Source organism: Amphiura filiformis, chromosome 17 (assembly GCF_039555335.1).
Source record: "Amphiura filiformis chromosome 17, Afil_fr2py, whole genome shotgun sequence".
NCBI lineage: Eukaryota > Metazoa > Echinodermata > Ophiuroidea > Amphilepidida > Amphiuridae > Amphiura > Amphiura filiformis.
Genome location: NC_092644.1, coordinates 3,230,836 through 3,236,835, shown reverse-complemented (window position 1 = coordinate 3,236,835; position 6,000 = coordinate 3,230,836).

Here is a 6,000-nt window from a genome sequence, read left to right as displayed (position 1 = left end):
TTTTACCCCTCATTTAGTCGCGATGTTTAGACACATTAATATGGCTCAATAAACGCAAGTAAAGAAACTTTGCTGACCTTGAAAATGTCATGAATAAAATCATAAAGATATGGAGGAAACTTGGGTTAAACAGGGCTATTTAGAATAAGCCAATCGCACTTTGTCATTTTGTTTCAAATAATTTTCTTTGGTCTCTTTATTTTAGAATATTTTGCTTTCTTTGATTCTAGACCGTTGTGGTCAAAATGTTAAATTCAATTTTCAAATAAAAATATAAGCGTGGTTAACAGTTATTAATATGATGCGTTATCATGGTGAGAATTGTATAATATTTCTTTAAAAGTGCATAACTACTTATAACTACTATTTTTCAGTAGATATCCACGAAAATCTTATTCCCAAAATTTCAGTTGATTCCGATTTTGCGTTTGCGAGTTATGCATGATTATGTGTATTACACTAGGCCACTGTTATAACTTCGGTATACCAGAACGAAATTCAAATTTGACGATATTTTTGCTGAACGAATCTGTAAGAATTTTTTGGTACATAAACATTATGTAGCCAGACGTTTCCAGTGGTATAAAAATCTTAACTTTTTTTGAGAAAAGTGGGGGGATGAGGCTGTGGATCACAAAATGCCCTTTTAATATACGTTTAACAGGCCCACATGTTAAATAATGGATTTTATATGTCAATAAGCATATTTTGTGATAAAGATGCAATTGTTTATTTTAATCTTATTTTCTCTTTTTTACATTGGAAATTATGTGACTCGTCCAGTATCGAGCATCATGCAGAAAATGTATGGCTACACTGTTAACAAACGATGGAGTTTCAAACAAAGAGTACAATAAAATACATCATATGTATACTAGAAACATTTTCAAAACAAAACATGTGTTAATCAGTGAATGAAATCTCATTAAATCTAGTTTATCATAACGAGAGTCCAAGGTTTATAATGATAACACCAAAGAAAACAAAAAATGAACTATCGGCTTGAAGATAACACTGTGGTATCATATGTTGATTTTCCTAGCCATGTTGACCGCTGTTAACTGTTTTTATAAACGGAATAGGCTATGACAAAATATGTTATTGGCCCTTCCATCTCCACTCACTCTTGTCTCTTTCTGTCCCTCCCTCTCATATGTCTCTCGAACATGTCCCTTCCCTTCTGTCTGCCTCTCTCTCTTTCTTTCCCTCCCTCTCTTCTGTCTCTCGGACATGTCCCTTCCTTTCTGTCTGCCTCTCTCTCTTCCTTTCCCTCCCTCTCTTCTGTCTCTCGAACATGTCCCTCTCTTTCTGTCTGCCTCTCTCTCTTTCTTTCCCTCCCTCTCATCTGTCTCTCGGACATGTCCCTCTCTTTCTGTCTGCCTCTCTCTCTTTCTTTCCCTCCCTCTCATCTGTCTCTCGGACATGTCCCTTCCTTTCTGTCTGCCTCTCTCTTTCTTTCCCTCCCTCTCTTCTGTCTCTCGGACATGTCCCTTCCCTTCTGTCTGCCTCTCTCTTTCTTTCCCTCCCTCTCATCTGTCTCTCGAACATGTCCCTCTCTTTCTGCCTGTCTCTCTCTTTCTTTCCCTCCCTCTCTTCTGTCTCTCGGACATGTCCCTTCCCTTCTGTCTGCCTCTCTCTCTTTCTTCCCCCCCCTCTCATCTGTCTCTCGGACATGTCCCTTTTCTTCTGTCTGCCTCTCTCTTTCTTTCCCTCCCTCTCATCTGTCTCTCAAACATGTCCCTTCCCTTCTGTCTCTCTCTCTCTCTCTCTCTTTCTTTCTTTCCCTCCCTCTCATCTGTCTCTCGAACATGTCCATTCCCTTCTGTGTGCCTCTCTCTGTCTTTCCCTCCCTCTCATCTGTCTCTCGAACATGTCCCTCTCTTTCTGCCTGCCTCTCTCACACTCAGTCCTGTCAGTCTTTTGTTTTTCCCAGCACACACAAAAGGCTTTTCGAAACATTCGTAAAAGGTTAGCAAGGGTTACCAGAGAATGTTGTAACGTTTAACATTCAAAAACATTCTAACATGTTATTTAGGTGTTGACAAAATATTATGCAAAAATGTTTGCAGCAAATATTTTACAATACCATTTTGACAATTTTGTATTGTCGTTGCAGTGTTCATTTTTCATACAAAAGTTTTAAAAACATTTTTGTGTGTGTTTGCTGAGTTTCTCTCACATTGTTCGCGTCTCTTTGTCTTTGAGATATACTTTTAAATATAAATTACATTAAGTTAGCTTATTCATCATAATAGGCCCATTAATGGTCATCAACTTGATTTTTATTTGCAATAAAAAGAGTACAACGTGTCAGTTGGAGTAAAAAAGGTTTCAGCACGCAAAAGGTTTACTGAGATATGAGCTATGTTTTGTCAAGAACTTATTTTTTCCCCGGGACTGGCTCCTTGCCAAAGTTCACCAAGTCGTGTGATCGCCACGCGACTAAACAACTTGAATCCGGAAATCATGATAAGCACTGTAACAGACCTATGTTTGATCTCCAGAAGCTTTTTAACTTATTAAAAATATTGACGTCATATTTTAATTGTTACAAATAAATTTATTATCTACCGGTATTTCAAGTTCACAAATTAAAAAAAAGTTAAAAATACTTCCATCTTTGAAATGTTATCTTGAATAAATCAAAAGTTTAGTAACTTTGTTCGTTAATAACTATTGACGTCATATTTCAATTGTCTTCAAACAAATGTTATCATGGTTATCTTTAAAATAAACACATTTCACACAAAAAAAGAAGAAGAAAAAAAAGGCAATGCCTACGTAAATTGATATCTTTATGAGAAGTCGCTACTAACTATTGCGGAATAGGCATTTCAAACATTAGGCTTACGGTATAATTTTATATAGGAAGTAATTCTCCCAGGTAATAATGTTTATGATGATGAATGTTTATGATATAATGTTGCTCTATTATTTTTCTGATTAATATACACACAATTAGAATGACAGGGTAAAACCGTGCCATATATGAACAAAATAAAATACTGCCATTTATCGTTTTAACGCATTCCACTTCTGTGATAGCAGATTTATGCACGTTCTAGCATAGAAAACTGATAAGACCATGTTGTTATCTATCTCGTGTGAAAGCGCATCTGCCTTCTGTAAATCATTGTCTTAAATAGCACACCAAATTTGACGTGTAAGATTTGCTCACGTGGAGCCTGACCCTCGATTTTCTCTAATTTTTCTAAACTTTTAACGCGATAGTGATGTATTTTGACACGTTTAATGAATTAAAATACCCTGCGAAAAACATGGCAGGATGTTGTATTTTTGTGACAAGCCTGAGAGTTTAAATCAATCCCGGGAACCGTCCCGATAATCTGATTCGCTGATATTCATGATGACCTACGTAACAAGCAGCCACTCAGATTCGCTGATACAATACACATTAATGATCTAATACCCAGCAAAGACAAAATGTTTTTAAAACGTTTTCAACGGGTTATATTTTTGGTTTTGGTTGAAACATTTTAATAACATTAAATGTCTGGTTTTATAAAGGTCATAAAGACGTTTTAAAACGTTTTGTATGAAAACACACAACAACAACATTTTTCAAATGTTGTTAAAATGTTATTATAAAATATTGATGCAATAATTTTTTGCACAATATTCTGTCAATACTTGACATTATGTTAGAATATTTTGCAGTAAGTTATCACAAAATGTTCTTGAATGTTATGAAAACATTTTATAGGCCTACCCTTTATAGTATACAACCGTACCCTGTAGAAGTATGCATTTCTATTCCAAGTCACAGAGAAGTGTCACTTTCTCATTACTGTGTATAATATAGTGTGTTTCGGTCGTATTTTACGCTCATTTTGGTTGATTTAAGGTTCATTTTGTGGTTTTTATAAAATCCCAAAAAGTGACAGTCGGCAAGCAGAAATGGTCCTGTCGCACGCGCCCATGACGCATCATATAACGCCAACAATGTGATTTTGTTGCCGCGTCGTTGCCTCAATAGTCTGCAACAAGTCGCCCAAGAGTTTGGTATTCAGAGTTCCCTCCTTAATGCCACAGCTGCTCAACGACCCAACTTTTACAAGAGAGACACTAACAGATATCATGAGGAAAACAATTGATAGAAAATATCAAAGCAGGTCTTAAAAATAAAGGTTACGATATTTGTTTAAATAGTAAAATATCGGATTGTCAATGAGACACTTTGGCACGCGCCTAAAATTAACAACGCATGACTAAAATTATGGTTGACACCGAATGAAAATAAACAGAAATTTAAAGAAGTAGGAAAAAAATGAATAAAAGTTTAATAATGCCTTTTGTTTGCTTTGATTGAAGTGTTCGCGTGCCTGCGCGAGCCAGTACAGCAAGTTCCACGTGCAGCATGTGGGCCCAGCTCAACTGGTCCATGCTATTTGAGTACTACACGGGTGTTTTCACGCCACCAAGAGTTAAAGGGTGTTGAATTGAAAGGGTCGGGTTTGAATATCAGTGCCAAAAACCGAAGCTGTGAAAACTTAACAAGCCGTGTAGAACAAAAAGGGAACGAGAAAGAAAATGGGATATGTGTTAAAAATCCTAGTTGGATTTACACTGGTTTTGCAACTGTTGCATGTGGTCAGTTATTGTTTCTAAATTGGAAAACAATAGGTTTAACATGACATTGTTAAATCGGTAATGCCACAGCCAAGCTGCAGAAAACAGGTGCGCTCGTATAGGGCTAGGAAAAAACACACTATTCAATGTTCAAGCAATCACAACGTGAATATTTAGTCAAGGAAAATATTATTTAGTGTTCAATTTCAGTTTAAATAAAAATAACTCAATGAGTTTTAAGGGGGTACTACATCCCTGGCTAATTTTGTGCCTATTTTTGCATTTTTCTTACAAATTATAGCGCATTGGTGACAAGTAAGATATGTATATTATAGGGGCAACGACTACAACTATACTGCACTGAAAATTCAGCAACTCAAGGAAAATAGTTATTGATTTATTGATCAAATATTTTTTGAGAAAAATGCAAAAATAGGCACAAAATTGGGCAGGGGTGTAGTAGGCCTACCCCCTTAAGCCTACACGCAATATTGAGTATTTATGATTAGGTTATACCTAAAAGTTAACTATATTGTAAAACTTTTAGGTATTTTTCATCAGTTCAAATCTTATTGCAGTTTTAAAATATTAAAGAAATGTGCAGGGTGTTTACCTATTTATAAATCAGAAGAATAAAGAAAGAAAGAAAGAAAGAAAGAAAGAAAGATATTAAGAAAGAAAGAAAGAAAGAAAGACAGACAGAAAGAAAGAAAGAAAGAAAGAAAGAAAGAAAAAACGAAAGAATGAAAGAAAAAAAAGAAAGGAAGGAAGGAAGGAAGGAAGAAAATAAAGTAGAAATAAATTAAAATTGTTTTGTGAATGCCAAAAATAAAAGGCACGACATTTTGCTTCAAATAATTTGCACGTATAAAAGTTTTACCATTCGTTATTGCACGAATTAATTTCTTTGTTCTGAAGACACTATTTCAACCATAAAAATATAAAGAAGAAATAAGCCAGTAAATGAAAAGCTCAGAGGGGGAGGGTCAAGTGACATAATAGAAAAGGTTTTCGGTGTGGTCAAATAACAAAAGGTCCAATAATTGCGCCTGTAAACTTGATCCAAAACCGCCCAAATCACTGCTTTTATTTTGTATGCAATTCGTTGCACATTGGCATGAATGGTGCCAGGTGATGCAGGTGGAGAGTTAGAAATCGGCGAGTTATGCGTCTTACCATATATCAGCGGCCGGGTAATCAGCCTTAATTCATCATGTCAAGCTTACAACCTTTTTCTATATAGGAACACTCAGGGCCGGATTTACCATTGGGCCAGATGGGCCCGGGGCCCCCAAAATGGCCCTGTGCATATTGCTTTTTAGCCAGAAAACACCTTTATTTTTGGACAAAATATGGTAAAATTGTAAATTTTTGCGCGCTTCGCGCGCGCTGGCAATTTGCGTACCAAAT